We start from the raw sequence: 23,975 nt of genomic DNA, 5'->3' as shown, positions 1-23,975 counted from the left end.
TGTAGTGGAAAGAGAGTCGGATTTGGAATGTTAGGGGTGGAAACCAGTAAAGGCTCCATCACTTAACTACCTGTGCGGATTTGAGCAAGTTGCGGTTGTTTACTCAGCCTGTGTTTTCCTCTGTAAAATGAGGAATTTGGACAATATGATCTCTGAGGACACTGCAGATTCTAAAAAGCCATTGAGAACTGTGAAACCTATTCTGGAAGCTAGTACCGGAATTCATTTTGTGAAAGAGGCTAAGGAAGCAAGAGTGTCTATCAGGGTTTTGTTCCCCCATATAATCCTATTGATGTCCTTTGGTTGGGGGGTGGGAGGGAGGGGAATGGGGTATGACAGCTCCCAAATTCAGGAGATAAGGGTCATTAATAACTTTTCTGTCTCATTTTTCATTTGTTGTTTTAAAAGTATCAAAAAGGAAATAATTTTGGTTCTTTACATAGCAATCTTGGTTTCATTATTTCCTCATAGTATCATACTATCAGTGAAGAAAATCTACTTGGAAGCCATTAAAACCAGTTTAGTTGTGTGGATTGCAATTGATAAGGTTTCTAAGCAACAGAGTTTGTTAGTAGCTTTTTCAGTTTTATATAAAAGCAAGCATTCATACAGCACTTTAAGATTTACAAAGTGCTTTACAATGGGTATCTCATTTTATCCTCACAACTACCCTGTGAGGTAGGGGCTATTATTGGCTCCATTTTACAGAAGAGAAAATTGAGGCTGAGAGAGGTTGAATTACTTGACTAGGGTTGCACAGATAGTAAATTTCTTTTTTTTAATTATTATTCCAAATCTTTACTTTTTTTTGGAGGGGGAGGCTGGGCAATAAAGGTTAAGTGACTTGCCCAGGGTCACACAGCCAGTTAGTGTCAAGTGTCTGAAGCTGGATTTGAACTCAGGTCCTCCTGAATCCAAAGCCGGTGCTTACTGCACCACCTAGCTGCCCCTAGAAGTAATGTTTTTAAGAAAGAAAAGTAAATGGGGCAGCTAGGTGGCGCAGTGGATAAAGCACCAGCCCTGGAGTCAGGAGGACCTGAGTTCAAATCCAGTCTCAGACACTTGACACTTACTACCTGTGTGACCCTGGGCAAGTCACTTAACCCCAATTGCCTCACTAAAAAAAAAGAAAAGAAAAGCATTACTTCTAAGCAAACTGTTCTCCAAAGTAACTACAGATGCTGGAAGCCCATCTCTCTCACTTTGATTCAGCTGCTGCAGCTGATGAGCTTTTGCTACATGACAGTTTTTAGACGTGTGGCCCAACAGTTTCTCAGGTGAAGACTAAAGTAAATGATTCTATTTGTAATTTCTAACCCCCCACAAAACTGTAAACATGGGTTTACAGACATATTAACATAAAAATTATGATTGCCTTCCTGCTTGAATCCTCCACAGTAGTCTCTAATTGTGAATAACACTGGAAGGGAAGCTATGTCCCTTTGCATAGGAGCCCTGAAAAGCAGCTTGCTCTCTATGGTAGTTGTTCTATGCAAGCCTCATTGGGTTCTTCAGTGCTTCCAGCTTCAATAATCAGTCTGTTATTACTGTGTACAAACAAGAGTCCACAGATGCCTGTACGAGCAGGAAGCTGACTGCCGAAATGTTACTGATCAATCATCGCTATGGCTCAAGCTCTTGCTAAAAGGTTTATTTCTTCTCCTGGCAGTGTTTCTTGTGAGCAGGCCAGTCCTTTTGCTGCCATTGGGAACCACGGTACCTGGCCACCTGACGTGGACCACACATGTTGAATTCACATAACTGGTTTTCAGTCATTGTGCGTGTGGGGTAATGACATTCTTTGTATGGGCAGGAATTCTCTTCTTCTGCCACATCTTCATTATACTAATGAGTAATATTCAGGACAGGGAACTGTTCTTCAATAGGATCGGTGGGAAGCTGCTGAATTGCCAGCCAGCACAGGCTCTGCTTTCTTTGTTTACTAGAGATTTCTTCTGCTTTGGGTCTCCAAGCTCCAACCCTATGGTACTAACTGCAGGTTGTCTGGTCAGTTGTCCACTGTTACTGCATTAAAATGTACTACCTCAGGGGCACCTAGGTGGCACAGTGGATAAAGGACAAGCCCTGGATTCAGGAGCACCTGAGTTCAAATCCAGCCTCAGACACTTGACACTTACTAGCTGTGTGACCCTGGGCAAGTCACTTAACCCCCCATTGCCCCACAAAAAAAAAAATGTACCACCTGAAATCCCGGAGCAATTCCTCCCTTGTGTTGTTCCCACAACAACTCATGAAGTAAACGTCTAGATCCCCTTCCACAGTTTTACACAAAAGCATCAGCAAATATTTGAGGACCATTTCCATCAGTGTCTACACCTATTCTTGCCTCATAAGAGTAACTTTGCACCAGTGGGATGTCTTATTCATTTCTCAATGTATACTCTGTTTTCTTGGCCATTTGGCCAAGTGATATGATACTCATCTTGAAGTCTGTCATGGCCAGGGTCTCCTGCTACCTCCCACCATTCCTCCCTCCCTCCTTCCCTCAAGCTAAGATCCTGATCACTACTATGGCCACTGCTTCTTCTTCGCTCTTGGTGGCGTGGACCTGCTACCAGCTAGTAAATTTCTAAAGCAGAATTTGAACTCGGATCTTTCTGGGAACAGTTTCCCCTGTCAAGCACTGTATCTACTCTGAGAGTAGTTTTAATCACTCTTTTGTCAAACCTTCCCTCTTTCTAAAATCATGGGGTTAGCTTGGCACACTGCTTAATGAGCCAATTTCATAATCAGAAGATCTTGATTCAAGGCCCTCTGACATGCACTGGCTCTGTGACTCTGGTCAAGTCATTTAACCTCTTAGAGCCCCAAGCAACCCTCTAGATTGTAAATTGTATAACAATTGCAGCTCTGCATTGATTGGGGGATTTCTTTAACAGAGATTAGCTATAATCAATGGAATAACAGGGTCAAAAAGTTATTCAGTTATTCAGCACCACATTTTTAATTGGTTGACATTACAAGAAAAAGTCTGGGGTAACTTAGTTTTTTCAAAAGACTGGAAACTGACCAAATGTATTAGAAAATGATTAGATGTAAATTACATGTTTTTTCTAAACAGGGTCAGTAGGGTAATGAATTAAATAATATTGAAGTTGCCCCCTCATGGCACAGAGATTATAGCCATACAGAAAAAGTAAATCTCATAGATTGATGCTTATTTAGTCAGTAAGCGTTTATCAAGCACTTATTATGTACCAGGCACTGTGTTAAGCACTAGAGATACAAAGAAAGGTAAAAACACAGTCACTTTCCTTAAGGAGCTCCTATTCTACTGAAGGACACAACATTCAAACAACTATGTACATGTATAATATATACAGGTGATCTCAAAGGAGAGGCAGTGACAGTGGAGGCCTAAGGTAGAAGGTAGAGCTGTCTTGAAGAAAGCCAGGAGGCAGAGTTGAGAAAGATGAGAACACGAGGGAAAGCCAGTAAAACATATGGAATTGGGTGATAGAGTGTAGGATTCATAGTACACAGCAAGCAGGCCAGAATTGTCGCATTGTAGACTACATAGATGTAATAACGTGTGTCAAGAATAGAATGGGAATGGGGGCAGTTAGGTGGTAGAGTGGATAGAGCACCGACCCTGTAGTCAGGAGGATCTGAGTTCCAATCCAGCCTCAGAAACTTGACACTTACTTGCTGTGTGACCCTGGAAAAGTAACAACCCCAATTGCCTCACACACACACACACACAAAAATAATAGAATGGGAAGAAGGAACAAGTTTTTAAAGGCTTTTAAATAATAAACAAAGAAGTTTATATTTGATGCAAGAGGTAATAAGAAATCACTGGAACTTATTGATTAGGGGAGGGGGAGGGAGCATGGCCACACCTCCTGAGTGGAGGATGGATTGGAAAGGGAGAGACTTGAGACAGGGAGATCAATTAGAAGTATGTTGCAGCAATTTAGGTGAGAGGTGCTAAGAACCTGTATTGAGATGGTGGGTATGTGGACCCCACAAGGGAGCAAAGCCAAGATGGCGGAGAAAAGTCTGTGACCTTTTGCGCTTCCAACACAAACCATCCACATACCTTCAAAATAATCCCATAAGACAATTCTTGGAGAAGCAGAACCCACAAAATAACAGAGGGGAACCATTTTCCAGCCAAAGACTTCTTAAAAGGGTGACAAGGAAGGTCTGTGGAACCTGCTGAGAGAGGAGTGCAGTGTGTGGTGCAAACTCAGCCCCAGGCAGGCTGCACCTCCAGAGACTTAAAACCATCAGCATCAGTGGCTACTTCTGAAACTCAGCTCACAGACCAATGAGGGGGTCCAGCAGTTGGCAGGGGGGAAATAGCTGCAGTCTCTGCTGGAGCTAAAGTGGAGCACCTATATTCCAAACCATTAAACAGATGTGAGCAGCAGTAGCCCAGTGGGGGAGGGGCACAGGAACACCAAGCTTCCAACCATAAAGAATCAGATTTCAATCAGATATCTGTTTCCAGGTTAAAGAGTAAGCGTCCGTGGTTACTTACAGGCCTGAGAACGAGCCTCTCATTAAATCGTACCCCTGAGACCCCTTGAACCTTGGAACAGTGCATCCTGGAAGCAGTGCTACACATTAAGAAGGAGTTATAAGCCAAAAAATAGGCCAGCAAGATGAGCAGGCAGAGAAAGCAGCAGACCATTGAAAGTTTCTTTGGTGACAAAGTAGATCAAAATACACCCTCAGGAGAAAATAACAAAGTCAAAGCTCCTATCCAAAGCTTCCAAGAAAAATATGAATTGGTCTCAGGCCATAGAGGCACTCAAAAAGGACTTTGAAGATAAATTAAGAGAGGTATAGGGAAAAGTTAGAGAGTTAGAGGAAAAAATGAGAAGAGAATTGAGAGTGTTACAGGAGGGTCATAAAAAAAGTCAACAGCTTGAGATGACAGGTACATGAATAGAGAAACATAGGAGAGATGTTAGGAAGCTAGAAACAAGACTTGGCAACAGATTGGATGTACAAGGTAAGTGTGAGTAAGGAGTCGAGGATGATGATGAGATTACAAACCTATGCCTGGGAAAGTAATGGTACCCTTTCCAGTAATAAGAAAATTGGGAAGTGAGAAGTGTCAGAGTAAGGGATGAGGGTGTTACAGGGAGGAAGATGAGTTCTGTTTCAGACATGTGGAAATTGAGATTCCCATGGGACATTCACATTGAGATATTAGAGGACAGTTGTTGATGTGGGTTTGGAGCTTAGAAGAGAGGTTAGGGCTGCATTTATGTCTGGGAACAATCTGCATAGAGATGAAAAAATCCTGTGGGAGCTGATGAGATTATCAAGCAAGACAATATAGAAGAGCAGTTTTTACTCTTGAATCTAAAATTGGGTTTTTTTTTAACTTTTTAAAAAATATTTTGAAAACTATATTTCAGTGTAATTGGTTTCTTTTAATAATCTTATCTATTTTGTTTTATACATTTTAAAGTATTATTCTAAGAATAGGTGCATAGTTTTTAAAGCATATTGCCAAAGGAGTTAACACATAACAGCACATAAAAGGTCAAGAACGAAAAAAAGAGGGGCTGTTAGGTGGTGCAGTGAATAAAGCACCAGTCCTGTATTCAGAAGGAATTGAGTTCAAATCCAGCCTCTGACAATTGATGCTTACTAGCTGTGTGACCTTGGGCAAGTCACTTAACCTTCATTGCTCCGCCAAAAAAAAAAAAAAAGGTTAAGAAGCTTTAGTATAAAGGGAGAAGAGAGCCCAGGTCAGAGTTTGGGAGATACCTTTGATGGGCTTGACCTGGATGAAGATCTGATAAAGAAAATTTAGACAGGTGGGAATAGAACCAGGAGAAAGTAGTGTCACAAAAACCTTGAGAGAGTATCCAGAATGAGGTGCTCATCAACACTAATAAAAGCTACAGAAAGGTCAAGAAGGATGAGGATTGAGAAAAGGGCATTAGATTTGACAATCCAGAGATTACTGGTGACTTTGGAAAAAGCAATTTCAGTTGAATGATTAAGTCAGACTGAAAAGGGTTTTGAAGTGAACAAGAGAAAAGAAAGTGGAGGCACCTAGTGTGGACAGCTTTTTCAAGGAGCTTATCAGAAAGGAGGAGGGTAGATAAAGGACAATATCTAGCAATAATGGTTTTATCCTGTGAGAAAATAATGGGATTTTTGGCAGATACTCAAAGGCTCACCTGGAGATTAATCTAAACTGATTGAATTAAGTGAGAGTGATTGACTTTGCTGATTGGCCTACTTAAAGTTGATTAGATTGTAACCACACCTGGCTGGCCTTTGAGGTGGTATTGTTCTCGGAAGCTAAGGACTTTGAACTCAACTCGAGACCACCTTCAAGTCCAGTGAACCAATGGATTTGGATGATGCCTACCAATCAGCTTGAAGCAGTGTGTAAGGACTGCCTCTGCTCCAGACCTATAAAAAGCTTCCACACTCAGTTTGAGAGAGTTCATGATTGAAGCAGGCTTGTGGCAGAGGACTTGAGGAAGAACCAGACCAGGCTGGAGCTCCAGGCTAGATAGGCCTTTTCTTAAATTTTCTGAACCCCACATGTTCTCTTTTTTCTAATACTTGGTATTCTTTAATAAATGTTTAATGCCCAAAGACTGGTGCTAAAGTTCTAATTTAAGGCAACCACACATTTAGATTTTAAACATCATGGTTTGGCAACCATGAAGGGACACTGAACCCCTCAATCTTCTGATCTTCTCTGCAAAACAAGTTGGGACAACACGATCAATTGAGGGAGTTTTTTTAAGGATCGGGGAGACATGAGCATGAAAATGGGGAAGACTCAAGACAAGAGAGTGAAGGAAGGAGTTGGTAGATAAGAGAGATATTGAAGATTATACAGAGCAGATATGGATAGAGGATGAAATCTCTAGAGGGAAAGGGATGGGATGAAGGGTATGTATTGATAGGTTTGCCTAAATGAGGAAAAAAGACCTACCTCTTTGTGTGAGATGGGTCAAAGAGGATATAACAGGAGATGTAAGTGATATGAGATGAGGAGGGAGAAGGAGCTCTCAGCAAATGGCTCTTAGGCTTCCCTTTCCTTATGTGTCACATTTCTTGCTTTATAAGCCAAAGTATAAGGTGCCATTAAACTGCTAGTTTCTCAGATGTCATCCAACAAGAAATATATTTTAGGAGCAACTAACTTCTGTCATTTATTATAACTTTGTTGTTCTATTAGTCTATGCTTTTTGTAAAGGTGGGTATATAACGTATTAATATTAATATTTTTCTAACAAATTCCTCTAGTGCAAGGGTTCTTAAACTGTGGTCCATGCCCTTTTGAAAATTATAAGTATTTCAATATAATTGTTTTCTTTTGTAACTCTATGTATTTTAATTTATGCATTTAAAAATATTATTCAGAGGGGTTCATAAGCTTCACCAGACTGCCAAAGGGCAGTCCAGGTACAGTATTAATGAGCACAGTGTTCAAAATGAGGAAGTGACACCCAAACAGGTTAATAATTTCTGCACCAGTATATTTAAAACTTGATTCAACTTTAAACGTTTTCATAACAAAGAACTTTTTCAGGAACATATCTATTCAGGAAAACAAAGTGTACTTGTTTAAATCTTAGTGATTTCCTATAGTAACAAATCGACTTAGGTGGCAACTAGGCAGCTATATGGCACAGTATCAGACCTGGAGTCAGAATGACCTGTGTTCAAATCTGATCTGACACTTACTAAGTAGGTGACACTAGACGTGTCATTTAGACCATGTCTGCCCCAGTTTCTTAAATCTAAAATGGGGGTTCGGGGGACAAAGTAGCACCTATATCAAAGAGTTGTTGTGAGGATCAGATGAGAATATTTGTAAACCTTAAAGTTCTATGTAAATACTGGCTATCATTATTATTAAGAGAAGAGACTTATTGGAGGGTGTGTCTGTTGAAAAAATTTTGACAAAGATAATGATTGATAAAGTGACAATACTATGCATTGTGTCAGCTCAGTATTGGAAAGATGATTCAATATTAGTGTGAATGATGAATACAACAAAGTGTTTGCACTTTACTATTTGAAGTTACAGTGATGAAAAATGTGGTCGTTGGTTCCCTCAGATGTAAATATGCAGCTCAAATTCAAATCATGTTACCAATTCATGGGATTGTGGACTTAATTATATAAAATACAAGTAGATACATACTTCTCAGTGATAGGAGATAGTATGACCACATCTGTACATTTTCCCATTTATTCAAAAATCATCTGAAACCTGTTAAAGGACAGTTCTAATATTCTTCATATTAAAGGTTAGCAAGATGAATGTTGAATCCATATGGATATTTAGATATCCAAAGCAACTACAATATCTTTTATATTTTTTTTCGGGGCAATTGGAGTTAAGTGACTTGCCCAGGGTCACTGGCACCTGGACTAGTACGTGTCAAGTGTCCGAGGCTGAATTTAAACTTAGGTACTCCTGAATCCAGGGCCGGTGCTCTATCCACTGTGCCACATAGCTGCCCCTTGCAATATCTTTTGACGTCATTTGAAAGATTGAAAATTTTCTACCTTTTTAATTTCATCCTTTGGCTTTGACATGAATGTGGTCAAGGTTGAGCATGAACCCAGCTGTAGATATAATTCAAATTTTGTATTATCATTGATAAGCAGCTGAATTTCTGCACACATCAAATTTGGTAGAATTTACTTGCTTGTGTTCATCTTCCCAATAATAGTAAAGTTCTAGTCTTAGATCAATGACATTAATCTTTTTTTTCTTTCTAACTCCCCACAGAGCCTAGTCATAGTAGGTATTCAATAAATGGACTTCCTTACTACTTAAGGTTAGCCTTAATTCTTCATTTCCCTTCTATCAATTCCCCTGGCTTCATGGATATAGGTAATTAGACTAAGATACAAATCATAAATATAGTATTAATTAGAATGCATTTGCTAAGTATAAAATTTAGGAATGGAGATAAAGTTTTCAATCAGTCAACCAATAAAAATTCATTGAGCTCCTACTATGTGCCAGGTACTGTGTTAACCACTGGTGATACAAAAAGAGGCAAAAGATAGCTTCTACCCTCAAGGAGCTTACAGTCTAATGGGTGAGACAACATGCAAACAAATATATACAAAGCAAGTTATATGCAGAATAAATAGGAAATAATTAACAGAGGGAAGGCACTAGAATTAAGAGGGGTTGGCAGAGGCTTCCTGTAAAAGATGGGTTTTTTGTTGGGCCTAAAAGGAAACCAGAGAAGTTGTCAGCAGGTAGAGTTGAAAATGAAGAGCATTCCAGGAACAAAGAACAGCAGAAGAAAATACCCAGAGCCAAGAAATAATAGAGTATCTTATTCCTGGAACAGCCAGGAGGTCAGTGTCCCTGGTTCAAAAAGTATGTGGTGGGAAGTAAGATATAAGAATACTAGAAAGGAAGAAAGAAGCTACATTTGATCCCGGAGGTAATAGAGAACCATTGGAGTTTATTGACTTGGGGTATAATATTGATGGACCTGAACTTTAGAAAAATCACTTTAGGCTCTAAATGGAGGATGGATTGGAATGGAGAGAGACTTGAGGCAGGTAGACCTACTAGCTGACTATTGCAGTAGTCCAGGTGTGAGGTTATAGGGCCTGCACTAAAGTGATGGCAGTGTCAGGGGAGAAAAGGGGGCATATTCAAGAGATGTTGCAAAGGTGAAATCAACAAGCCTTGGCAACAGACTGTATATGGGGATAAAAGATAGTGAGGACTTGAGGATGACTCTTAGGTTGTGAGCCTGAGGGACTGGGAAGATAGTGTTGCCGTCTATAGTAATAGAGAGGGAGAGATCAGAGAAGAGGGGGATTTAGGGGGAAAGATAATGAGTTTTGTTTTGGGCATGTTGAGTTTAAGATGCCTACTGGACATCTAGTTTCAGATGTATGGAAGGCAAGGAGATGCAAAACTGAAGGTCAGCAGAGAGACTGGGGCAGGATAAATTGATTGAAGAATTGTCATCATAGCAATGGTAATGAAATCCATGGGAGCTGATGAGATCACCAAGTTGTTTAGAAGGAGAAGAGAAGAGAGCCCAGGACAGAACCCTGAGGAACACCTACAATTAGAGGGCATGCTATGAATGAAAATCCAGCAAAGGAGACAGAGAAGGAGCAGTCAGATAGGTAGGAGGAGAACTAGGAGAAAATAGAATATCAAGGAGGAGATGGCTATAGTGTCAAAGGCTATAGAGAGGTCAAGGACATTGAGGATTGAGAAAAGGCTCTTGGATTTTGCAAGTAAGCAATCATTGATAGCTTTGGAGAGAGCAGTTACAGTGAAATGACAAGATCAGAAGCCAGATTGTAAGGGGCTAAGAAGAGAGTTGGAGGAGAGAAAGTAGAGACATTTGTTGTTGGCCTCTTCAAGGAGTTCAGCTACAAAGGGCAGAAGAAATATAGGACAATAGTTAGCCAAGGTGGAAGGGTAAAGTGAGGGACAATTTGGGGAACAATCATTGGAATGAGATCTTCAGAATGTATCATTCAAATCACACTATAAACCCCACACACATACATACCTTCATGGTACTGCCACTTCAAGCATCTAACACACCACCAAAAGCAAGGAAGTTCAAAATTGGGTCATTCAAAGTTTAAAATTTTTTTTCTGAAATATTTAAATACAATTTAAATTCTTTCATTCAAAGTTGCAGTTTACTAGTGAACACATTATTCTTCTTGCGTAGTATACAGAAATAACAAACAAAAGTAAGCCATTTTTTCTATTACGGTTCTTAAAATAGCAGCAAACTTAAATGTTTGTCCACTAAAAGAACAAAATGTTATATCCAAGATCATAAGATTTTACTAGAAAGTTTGTAAAGATGAAAGGGATTAGGAGAGGACAGTGGTTCCCAATATCTTATCTTAATTACTTTATTCCTCTATGTCCCTATGTTTGAGATCTGTTCATCAGAAATATTTATTAAACATCTACCATGTGCTCAGGACAGTGTTTAGCACAGTGCTAACTACTCTAGGACTCTGTTTATATCTAAATTCACTCCTGGGGCTACCATGAGATGTCTAGCTCCCTTTCGGTAAAGGAAGTGTCAGTTTTTAAAGTTTCTAGTTGTTGGATAAAGAATCAATTTTTTAAAAATTTTCATACCATTAAAGGGGACATTTGATAGTAATAGTTTTACAAATAAGTTTAAAAGAAAAAGAATCATAGAGTCCTTGTTTGGAAAACACTACTTTTAGAGATCTACAATTGTAAGCCATGGCCCATGCTCTTGAAGAACTTGCATTTTATTTGGGGATGCAGGATTAAAGCAGAATTATCAAGTGATATGAGACAGTTTATAATTAGTTTAATCATGAGTAACAGACTATATATATCATAGAAGTTTCAAGAAAGGAGAAGTCATTGTGGACTGAAGTTGTCAATGAAGTGGTAATATGTGAACTGGTCCTTGAAGGATGGATATATGGAGGAAAGAAGAAAAAGCATTCCAGGTATGGAAAGTAAGATAATTTATAAGCACAAAGGCAATACACTGTGTTCCTGGTAGAGTAAAGAGACTGAAGAATACAAAGTTCTAGTTGGGAAGTAATAGGAAATAAGGCATATAGATAATGTGGGACCAAGTTACAGAGGGCCTTAAGAGCCAGGTGAGGAGTTGGGTTTTGATTCCTGGATTCCCATTACCTATGTATGGCCTTGAAGATAAAATATAAATTCAGGGCAGCTAGGCGGCACAATGAAGGGTGGCTAAATGGAACAGTGGATAAAGCACCAGCCCTGGATTCAGGAGGACCTGAGTTCAGACGCTTGACACTTACTAGCTGTGTGATCCTGGGAAAGTCACTTAACCCTCATTGCCCCACCCCACCCCCCAAAAAATACAAATTCAAAGCCTTTTACAATCTATCTCCAAAATACCTTTTCCAGCTTTTTTCAAACTACTTCCTTTCAAACTCTCTTTATTCCAGTCTACTTGCTATTCTCTAGCTTGTAATCTCATCTTTTACCTTTGAGCCTTTGCATAATCTTTTTGTCCCCCATGTCTAAAACTAGTCCCTTCTTCACCTCTACTGCCTGGCTTTTTTTTCAAGAAAATGACAGGTGCCATCTCCAATAGGAATCCTTATTTTTATTCCCTAATTATTCATGTTACCTCCCTTCTGAAATTGTCTTGTATTAAAATATCATCCACTATGCATTTACTGTAGAATTATGGGATCATAGATTTAGAGCTAAAAGGGACCTTAAAGGCATTGAAAAGACCAACCTCCTCATAACCAGAGAGGTTATGACTTGCCCAGGCTCACACAATCTGTAACTATCTGAGGCAAGATTTAAAATCTTCCTTACCAAATTAAGTGCCCTATTACACTATGCTGTCTCATGTTATTAATTGCTTACTGTGTGCCAGACACTATACTAAGAACTAGAATTATAAAGATAAAAGTGAAATCATTCTTGCCCTCAAGAAGCTTACATTCTAACAAGAGAGACAACATGCACCTATAAAAATTTATGTTACATAGACAAAATGAATATAAGGTAATTTAAGGGTGTGATATATTAGCATATGGGAAGGAAGGGAGTCAGGAAAGGCTTTATGTAGAAGGTGGCTTTTGAGTTGAATCTTAAAGGAAACCATAAATTCCAAGAAGAAAAGGTTAAGAGGGAGTGCATTCAAAATATAGGAGAAAGCCAGTGCAAAGGCACTTAGAAGATAGAGGCTCATGGGAGCAGGGGTGGAAGGCAAAGAGTAACCAGTAAGGCTATATCATGCAGTGGGTAGATAGGGGTGTTGTTCAAGAAAACTGAAAAGGTAGGAAGGAGCCAGGCTGTAATGTGATTTAAAGGCCAAAGAGAACAGTTACCTTTGTCCCTAGAAGTAATGGGAAGTCAATGGAATTTGTTGCCTTGGTAGTGACATGGTCAGACCTACAGTTTAGGACAATCATTTTGGCAGCTGTATAGAGGATGCCAGGCGAGAGGTGATAACAGCTTGAACTTGAAGAGTGGCTATGTAAGTAGAGAAGACAGGATGTGTACAAGAGATGTTGAGGAGATGAAAATGACAAGTGTTGACAGTTAATTGGATATGTGGTGTAGGTGAATAGTCAAGGATGAATCTAGTAGTTATCACTAACATTCCCAACAGCCTGATTTGACCAAGACACCTAGATAATGTGTCCCTAGGTGTGGAACCACAGCATTCCCTACCTTGGATCTCCTAACATCTTGCATTTGCAGTTATTATCACTCTTTATCCAAGTGGATAAGGAATGATTTTTTGTTTTGGCTAGCAGGATTTTTAGGGTCTTTCTTGAAATGTAAAGCAAAATCCTTATACATTAGCTAATAAAGACATTTTTGCATCATAAAAGAGTATAATCTGATGGTCCTAAATTCATCGTATAAGATTAAAATTTAACTCAGACAAATCCAATTCAGCAAATATTTTCGAGGTCTACTGTGTGCATAGTCCTGTAATAGACATAATCTAATAACACCATCAATTTTATGGTATGTCATATTTTACAAGGTTCTACCATATATACTATTTCATTTTATCTCTGTAACAACACTGGGAATGGGCACAAGTATTATCAACCTCTTTTGACAGAGACATAGAAAAAGATGTCATAGTATATAAAATGTAGTACCAGTTTTTAAAAGCTACAAGAAAGAGGGCAGGAAAAAACTTTATCATCTGTCACAAGTTAGCAGACTATCGAGGAGATTGTAGTGCTAAATAATATATTCAAACCATAGTCTTATAGATTTAATCTACTTAGAAAGCATCAGTGGTCAAGTCTCACCCTATATACACACTATATTTCAAGGTACAGAAGAATAATTTCACAGTATTTTAATTTGGATGAAAGCTGTAAATCATTTAACTGCATTGATGCTTTAGGAAATGTGAGAAAATAAAGTGTTTTTCAATAACAGTTATATACCTGGCCTGCTAAGTGTAAATTGTTTTTAGCAGAATAGACCATTACTAGCTAAGCTAATATGTGCTTCTTATATATAAGGCAACTGATCATTAAAATTATAATAGGTATAAAGGCCAGTTAGTTTTTATGTCAAATAAATATTACAGATAATTTAAACTATAGTATATAAAAATACTTTGCAAGCCTACTGTGTATTTTATGGAATAAAGTTAATAGAACTTGAAATGATTATTCCTCTGAATTGTTCATCTGTGCTCTTTTAATAACTTCATTAAATATCAAAGAAAATGTTAAAATAGTCAAAATACACTTAGCAACATGTATAGTTATATACTAGAATAGGGGTCAGCTAAATAAATGTAAAAACCATCCTTTGACCATGAATCATACAAAAAGAGATAGTTAACCATACTTTCCCAATCCCTGCTCTAGACTTTTTAATTCCAAAATCCTTTAAAGATAGTGGAACATCCTAGATTAAATTTTAATAATATTTAAAGTAGTGCCTGTTGTGTTCCTTGTTGGTGTCTGAATTATCTAAAATGTGATATTCTGATTATCAACAATATATAGTGTCACAAAATACCTTAAAAGCTTTATGATATTGTGATTGACATATTTTTTATTTTATGAATGCTATAATATATTTCTACCACTTACTTCCTTTTCTTTCCCTTTACTTGATCTCTCCTTCTTTGACCTATTCTTATTCTCCTATGTTTCACCCCATACTAGATCACCTGCCTACAAATCCAGCTCTGAAGACCCTCACCCCTATGGTCCCCCATTTTATTTTTCACTAGTCGCTATCCTGAGATACCCTGCCTTTCACACTTTTCATTGTTATGGACCTGGTAATTCTCATTTCTGGGAAGCCTCCACTGTCATTTTCCATTTCTGCTTCTAGGCTAAACATTAATAGATATTTGCAAAGTCAAGCTAATTTCACCTGCTACACTTTGTACATAATGTCAATTGGATCCTCACTTCTACTCTAAAAGCCTTTTATTCCACTCATAAACACTAAATATCTCACTCTCCAGAGTGACTGTTCCAAACCTTTTGTTCTCACCTCAGGTCCCCAGTATCACCCCCAACACTCACAAATTTATGTCTATATCAGATAATTTAATACTTGACAGAGAAGACTGAGACACTGAAAAGTGTATGCCCTCTTCTATTCCTCAATACTTTCTAGTATCATCACCTACTCTCTTCCTTTACTGTAGACACAAAAGAGGTAGCCTTATTCTTCCCCAAGTGAGGCAGAGCTACACAGAGTCATCAGCTTCACTCTGTAGAAAGCTAAACAAAACCTAAGCACCCATCTAGCTCAACCCCTTCATCTTACAGATGAGGAAATTGAAGTCAAAGAGGTGATGTGATTTGTCCAAGGTTACACATATAATAAGTAGCCTAACCTAGTTAAGCAACTCACCCAGAATTGGACATCCAGTAAGTGGCAAACCAGAGACTCACATCCAGTTTTTCTAATTGGAAATGACAGAGCTATAATTTGAACCGATGTCCTCTGACTCAAAATTCAGTCTTCTTTGCATTTTAAAATGCTACACATAGGATGGGGAAATAATGTCATGAAAGCCAAGGGAAAAGAGACTATCTAGGAAAAGGGAACAATCAAGAGTATCAGAAGCCATAGTGAGGACAAGAAGGTTAAGGACTGAGAAAAGACCATGAAGCATAGCAAGAGCTCAATGGCAAATTGCATTTTTATCAGCTAGAGGAACATAAGATAAAAAGATGAAAACATCAGCCAAAATAACCCCCTCACCTTACAGATATGGAAACTTAGATCCAAAGGCATTAAGTGTCTTATCCGAGGTCACATAAGTAAGTAAGTAGAATAGCCTAGTCAATCAACTTGCCCAGAATGGAACAACGATTAAATGGAAAATCGGAGAAATCTATGCAAGTTTTCCAGTTTCTGATCCAGTGTTCCTTCTATTACACTACACTAAAACATGTCAAAGTAGTTGTTACCTCAAATGGTAAACTAATGGATCACCTAATCCAGGGAAAATAATCAATTTGATAGTTCTTAGAAAGATTAATTTAGTAACATCTTGGATTCCCAAGATAACACCACTTACAATTCTTTTGTCAGTACCGCCACCATCCTTCCAATTTTCGTGGTTCAGAAGCCTTGGAGTGCTTTGATTCATCTTTCTTTATCAGCACTCTTTTTTTAAATTTAATTTTATTTAATTTTTAGTTATGAACTCTATTCTTACCACCTTTCCCTCCCCCACCCATTGAGAAAGCAAGACAAACAAAACCCATTACAAATGTGTACTCAGGTAAAATAATTCCCACATTAGCCATGTCCACAATAATGTACATTCTGCATTCTGAGTCCATGACTTTCTATCTGGAGATGGTTAGCATGTTTCATCCCAAGTCCCATGGAACTGGTCATTGTATTGACCAGAAATCTCAAATCTTTCAAAGCTATTTGTCTTTAGTATATTGTTGTTATTGTATAAATTGTTATTCTGGTTCTACTCACTTCACTTTACATCACTCTTCCCAGATCTCTCAGAAACTATCCTCTTCATTATTTCTTATAGCATAAAAGTATTCCATCACATTCATATAACATAATTGGCTCAGCCATTTCCTAACTGATGGGCACTCTGTCAGTTTCCAGTTATTTTTTCATTAATTTCCTTAATATTCTTAACCTTTTGTTCCTCAAGATGAATTCTATAATTTTTTCTAATTCTATAAAGTAATTCTTTCTTAGTTTGATTTGTCTAGCACTGTATAAATAAATTAATCTAATATTATCATTTTTATTATATTGAGTAGGCCTACCCATGAGCAATTAATATTTCTTCAATTATTTGGATGGCTTCATTTGTGTGAAATTGTTGTTCAATTGTTAAGCTGTATTTAACTCTTTGTGTCTTTATGGACCATAGCATGTCAGACTCTTCCAACCTCCACTATCTCTCAAAGTCTGGCCAAGTTCATGTTTCTTGCTTCCATGATACTATCTATTCATTTCATCCTCTGTTATCCCCCTTTCCTTTTGCCTTCAATATTTCCCCAAATCAAGATCTTTTCCAGTGAGTCCCATCTTCTCATTATGTAGCTAGAGTATTTACATTTCACCTTCAGTATTTGAACTTCCAAGGAGTAGCTTGAATTAATTTCTTTAAGTATTGACTAATTTGATCTCCTTGCTGTCTAGCTTTGTGAACCTAGGCAAGTCACTTAACCCTCATTACCCTGGGGGGGGGGGGGCGGGGAGCCTAGATTTTGTAGAACTCAGGCTTCCTTATAATCCAATTCTCACAGCCATATGTTGCTACTGAAAAAACCATAATTTTGACTATATGAACCCTTGTTAGCAAGGTGATGTTTCTGCTTTTTAGTATGCTGCCAAGATTTGCCATAGCTTTCCTTCCAGTTAACAAATGTCTTTTAATTGTATTGCTGCAGTCACTGTCTACAGTGATCTTTGAGCCCAAAAATATAAATCTGACACTGCTTCCATTTCTTCTCCCACTTTTTGCCAGGAAGTGATGGGACTCGTTGCCAAGATCTTAGGGGTTTTTTTATGTTAAGCTTCAAGCCAGCTTTTACACTCTCCTCTTTCACCATCATCAAGAACCTTCTTACATTCATTTTCACTTTATGCCATTGGAGTGTTATTATCTGTATAGCTGAGATTGTTGAAACTTCTCCTTAATTCCAGCTTTTGATTCATCCAACCTAGCATTTAAATGATGTATTCTGCATACAAGTTAGATAAATAAGGTGACAATATATAGCCTTATTGGACTCCTTTTCCAATCTTAAACCAATCAATTGTTCCATATTCAGTTCTACCTTGCTTCATGACCTGCATACAGGTCATGAGCCTGTAGATGATCTGGTACTCACATTTCTTTGATGACTTGCCATATTTTATTGTGTTCCACACAGTCAAAGGCTTTAGTGTAGTCAATGGAGCAGAACTAGATGGTTTGGTTTTTTTTTCTGGAACCAACTTGCTTTCTTCATAATCCAAAGAACATTGCAATTTGGTCTCTAGTTCCTCAGTCTCTTGTAAAACCAGCCCGTATTCTGGCATTGGTGAATCTTAGTTTGCAGAATTTTAAGCATAACCTTCCTGGTGTGTGAAATTAGTGCAGTTGTTTGGTAATTTGGACATTCTTTGGCATTGCCCTTCTTTAGGATTGGGAAATAAACTGGTCATTTCCAATTGAGTGGCCACTGTTGTATTTTCCAAATTGGCTGACATTCAAGTATAACACTTTCATTACATCATCTTTTAGGGTTTTAAATAGTTCAGCTGGAATTCCATCATCTCCCCTAGTCTTGTTGTTAGCCATACTTCCCAATACTGACAACTTCATTCTCCAGGATGCCTGGCTCTAGATCAGAGACCACACCACCATGGTTACCAATGATGTTAAGATCTTTCTTGTATAGTTCTTTTCTGTGTTGGAGTGTTTTGTAATTGTTTTCATTTAATTCCTGTGTGTCTCTTGATAGATAGACTCAAGTATTTTGTACTCTCTGTAGTTATTTCAAATGTGATTTCTCTTTTCTTTCTCTTCTTACTGTATTTTGTTAGTAATATACAGAAATACTAATGGTTGTTGTGAGTTTATTTTATATCCTGCAACTTTGCTCAAGTTGTTCATTTTTTCAATTAGTTTCTTTGCTGACACTCTAGCTAATATGATTAATTATTGTGAAGGTACCATGCTTAGCTGAGAAATAGATATATGCCTTTCTGTTCCCATCCAAGATTCTCTAGAAGTCTGTCATAACTCTTCTAAAATTCTATGCAGGTTCTTTATTTATTTTTTATTTTTATTAGATTTATCAACATCTGAGATGGGTAAATTAAGGTCTTCCCCTAATATAGTTTTACTTTCTATTTTCCCTGTAACTCATTTAACTTTTTCTTTAAGATGTAGATACTATGCCTTTTGTTGTTATATGTTTAGTATTAATATTGTTTATGCATTATCTGTGATAGTTTTTAGAAAACTGTAGTTTTCTAGTTTACTTCTTTTAATTAGGTCTATTTTAGCTGTTGCAATTTCTGGGATTACGACTGCTAACCTTGTCTTTTTATTTCAACTAAAGCATAATGGAATCTCTTTCAGCTTTATTTCAAATGTTTTTCTTGTAAACAACATATTATTAAATTCTGGTTTCTAATCCATTTGGCTATCCTCTTCCATTTTATGGGTGAATTTATCCCATTTACATTCACAGGTATGATTGCTAATTTTGTGTTTCCCTCTATCATATTCTCTTATACTTGTTCTTTTTTTCTCCAATCCTTTCTTAAAAGTTTGTTTGCTTCTAATTTTTTCTCCCTTTATCTTCCCTCCCTTGTACTTCTACTCTTCCACCTAATGTTGTTCCCAACTCCATGTGTATATGATAATTCCTTCTTTTGACCAGTTCAGATAGGAATGAGGTTTAAGTGGCACCCACTTCACCCTTCTCCTTGTTATATGGGCTTCTACTTTTGAACTCCATTTATGTGAGTTTCCCATTCTTCCTCTCCCTCCCCCCCCCAGTTTTTTTTTTCTTTCACCTTTCCATTAATATCATGAAAACACAACTCCTAGGCACCTTGTCTAATTAGACTTCACCTCTGAGTCCTAATGATAATAGCATTCTGAAGAAATACACAAATTATCTTCCCATATAGAATATAGATAGTTTAATCTTGCTTAGTCCCTGGTGATTAAGTGCTCATGTTTTCCTTTTTTATGCTTCACTTGATTCTTATGTTTACATGTCAACTTTCCTATTCAGTTCTGTTCTTTTCATCAGGAATGTTTGTAAACCCCCCATTTCATTAAAGTTCCATCCCCCTCCCCCACTAAGTTTTGTTGCATGATGTTTTCTTGGCCTAGATCTTTTACCTCCTGAAATAACATTTCCAAGCTCTCTACTTCTTTAGAATGATGACTGCTAAATCTTGTGTGATCCTAATTATGACCCCTTGATAATTAAATTCTTTCTTCTGGCTGTTTGGAGTATTTCTTTTACCTGGGGATTCTGAATTTTCAGTATAATATTATAGAAGTATTCATTTTGAAGTTTCCTTTAGGAGGTAAAAAGCAGATTCCAGTGCTTTGATAGCCCCCAAAAAACAAATTCCATATATGCTAAATATTAGTAGAGGTGTCTTCCACTATAAGCCATAGATTCATTATAAACTGTATCAAGAGCATGGTGTCCAGGACTAAAGAGATAATTATTCTGGTGTGCTTTACCATAATCTGGAGTATTGATTTCAGTTCTGGGTGTCACATTTTAGGAAAAACATTGATTAACTAGAGAGCATCCCAGGAAGTAGGTCCAGGATGGTAAAAGGCCTGGAGAATGTGCCATTTGAGGATCATTTGAAAGGATAAGAAATATTTGGCAATGGAAAAGACAGGAATCATGCTAAATAATCTCCCAATTTCTGTAGGTCTATTATGTAGAAGAGAGATTACATTTTTTCACTTTTCTCAAAGTAAGGGAAGAGGGAAGAAATAGCATCCTTAGATAGAAATTGTAGAGATGCAGATTTAAGTTTGATATAAGAAAAAACTTCCTAACAATTATAACTGTCAGAGTACAATAAGTAATCTTGGGAGGTAGTAGGTTCCTATTCACTGGAGTTCTTCAACTAAAGGCTTGATTACCATTTTTCATCACCTGATACTTCAGTTCTTTTAGTAGCCTTTTGCATCATCTCTCCCACTCTGGTCTATCCTCCCCTTAGCTATCAAAGTGTTCTTCCCAAAACACAGGTCTGACCATGTCACTACCCTATTCAGTAAACTCCAGTGGCTCCTTATTGCCTCTAACATCAAATATGAAATACTCTGTTTGGCTTTTGCAGCCATTTATGACCTGGCTCCCTCTTATCTCTCCAGTTTTGTGCCTTACTCCCTTCCATGTAGTCTGTCATCCAGTGACTCTGGCTTCATTGCTGTTCTGCCACTTAATATTCCATCTCCTCACTCCATGCATTTTCACTGACTGTCATCCTTGCCTGCTGTTCTCTCCCTCATCTCTTCCTCTTGGCTTCCCTCAATTCCTTCAAGTTTCAGCTAAAATTCCACCTGCAAGAATCCTTTCCTGATCCCAATTAATTCTAGTGCCTTCCCTCTGAGATTATCCCCAATTTATCCTGTATATATCTTGATTTTACATAGTTATTTATGTGTTGTCTCCCCTATTAGACTATGAACTCTTTAAGATAAGGGACTATTTTTGCCTTTCTTTGTATCTCCAATGGTTGACACAATATGTAGTATTTTGTTGTTGTTGTTCTTTCATGTCCAACTCTTTGTGATCCCATGGATCACAGCATGCCAGTTCTATCCATGGGGTTTTCTTAGCAAAGATACTAGAGTGGATTGCCATTTCTTTCTCTCATAGATTAAGGCAAACAGGTTAAGAGACTTGGCCAGGGTCCCACAGCTTGTGTCCGAGGGTGGATTTGAACTTACCTCTTGCTGACTCCAGGCCCAGGGCTTTATCCACTGAGCCACCTAGCACCTCTATGTAGCACATAGTAGGTGCTAAACAAATGCTTGTTTACTTGACTTCTTGTTGGCTTTATTTTAAAAGGATTCTTGTTCTGTATCAGTTGAATTATATCATATCTTAGATTCTTTCAACACTGAAGTTCTGTGATTTTGTGTGCAACAGATGTTAATATATACATTAGTGGATAGTGGCATTATTCTTAGAATAGCTAATGAGTGTATACCATGATGAAATAAAAAGAAAACAATTGTGATCATATATATGTAATATGAGACACAAAGCCCAGAGAGTGAAGTGTCTCTTGCCACCACAGGGATCCAACTCTGAGCTCACAAGTACTGAGTTAAATCTTGGCAGGTCCTAACCTCCAAAGGAAGAGGATTAAGCTTCTGTCAGATTTTCTGGCTCATTATAGCTCCACCTTCAAAGGCTATTGTGGGGAGGGGAAAAGGAAGAATTATTTCTCCCTTTTTTAAGCCTACTGAGTGGGTGGTTCTTCCAGCTCAATCACCACTCATCTTTGACACAACACCTCAGTGATGGTCTATAGAGAGCAACCAGGAGCGTCAGGTCATACATGTGCTTTAGCAAGGAGCCTTAGTAGGGGCCAGAATACAAGATTCATCACCACACATACTCCCAGCCCAGCAGATCAGGGATGCTTACCTGGTTATCCTGATTATAGAAGTAACACAGTCTGGAAATCATAGAAGCCAATAGTTTCCATGCACTATTATTTCAGTGATACTAGGCAGGAAAAAACAGATGTAAAGAAAAATGCTCAAGGGGTCAATTTGTAATTGTTTTTAGGGTATGGTTTTAGAAATGCTTGGCATAATTTATATTTCTCAAGCACTTCAATCCTACATAAAATTCATTGGATAATTGCGACTTAACATACACATGAATTATGCTATAATACATGATCCTATATTGCCAATGATAATTTAAGCTATGAGTGTGATCTTCAGTCTTCTGTCAGATAATTTCAGTGTTTTCTGGTAATTTCCCCCCAAAAAATCATTTCATACTATATAAATGTTAGTTATTATCATTATCAGTAATAATTATAACCCTTGTTTATCTGATAAACCATGTTCTATTATTTATTTGGCAAAAGAAAATTCCTTTGTAGCTATTGTAGTATGTTGGTCAAAGTTGTTTATTCTTTGAATCAGTGATAGAATGTTAATTGCTCCTTTGATACTTTTAAAGTCCCTTGTGTTGTTCTTAGCCTATGTGGTGCCAGACATGCTCCTGGTAGATTTTCTATCAGGGGATGAAAAAAGTTTCCATAATACATAAGCAGTGCAAAATGGCATCATGTAGTGGAAAGAGCCCTTAAAGAGGAATCAGAAAAACGGAGATCCTCTTTCAACCTTGCCACTTGTTTGAACAAGTTAGGTCAAGGTCAACATTAGGTCAAGGGTCAACCTTGAACAAGTTACTTAGCTCCTTCAGCCTTAGTTTATTTCTAAAAGTGTTGATACCTGCTCAAGATATAAGGATCAAGTGATATAATATATGTGAAAGCACTCCTAAATTGTATAATTCTATTCAAATATAAACTATTGTGATATCACTCGTCAGTAGTTGGAAATATAGAGATATTCTTTTAATGACCATTTTCTATAAATCATGTTTTATTTATGAGATTCATTGGTGTTGGGTTTTTTTTTTAATTTATACCTTACCTTCCTTTAACAACCTGTCCCACCCATTAGAACTTTGGAATAACATGTTATAAAATGAAAACTTTTAGATTTACTTGTAGATTGGATCTCAGTATTGAATTGTATAAATTCCTACAAAATAGTATTTTATAAGGGAAGTGCTAATGAGGTGGAGTGATATTTATGTAATGAAGAAACATGAACAAGGAAATGTGGTTCACAAGGGTCATTGTAAAAGTGTGTGCTGTTTCTGTCAGTAAAACAAAAAGTAAAGGAAATTGGCAGGAACTTCTGCTTTGCAAAAAGGGATATTATGATCCTTATTCAATTCCTTCCTTGACCCACAAAATGGAAATACAATTTATGTTGTAGTTCAGAATCTCCATGCAAAACAAAACTCTGAGAAGGGAAAGGGCTGTTGTTTTTTATGAAACCTGCCAGAAATTTAATGGTAAAAGCAGAGACTGGCCCTCCATGGTTTGTCGTACATCGTGCACCCACTTGGGAGGAGAAGGGGGAGGGGGTTCTCCTCCTTGTGCTTCTGTAAACTAAAAGAGGAGCCAAAGCAAGCTGTCACTATTTATAGTGCAAGAGCAATGGTGCAGAACTGAAATGGGTGGAGGGTCACATGGGTCAGGCCAAATCAAAGGGAGGAGCCCAGCAATATGCTGCTTGGGGGAAAAGGGTCTATAATAGAAATAAAGTATTAGGTATCAGAGAAACAAAACAAACAATGCAGACTAGCAATCATTATATAATGGCCTGTAAGTCATATTGCCTGAAGATGATACATCTTCTATAGAGAAATAACTACTTCACATTTGAAAA

At 37.7% G+C, this 23,975-nt stretch overlaps 1 protein-coding gene and 1 pseudogene across 2 annotated transcripts in view; one reads left to right on the top strand and one right to left on the bottom strand.

Annotated features, from left to right (window-relative positions):
- GNAL (G protein subunit alpha L) overlaps window positions 1–23,975 on the top strand; it is a 499,698-nt gene that overhangs the window by 402,944 nt on the left and 72,779 nt on the right. The window lies entirely within an intron of this gene.
- LOC122735919 lies at window positions 1,624–2,458 on the bottom strand (annotated as a pseudogene).

Source organism: Dromiciops gliroides, chromosome 1 (genome assembly GCF_019393635.1).
Source record: "Dromiciops gliroides isolate mDroGli1 chromosome 1, mDroGli1.pri, whole genome shotgun sequence".
Lineage (NCBI taxonomy): Eukaryota > Metazoa > Chordata > Mammalia > Microbiotheria > Microbiotheriidae > Dromiciops > Dromiciops gliroides.
The sequence above is the reverse complement of the archived record's forward strand: the minus strand, read 5'-3'. Positions and strand labels throughout refer to the sequence as shown.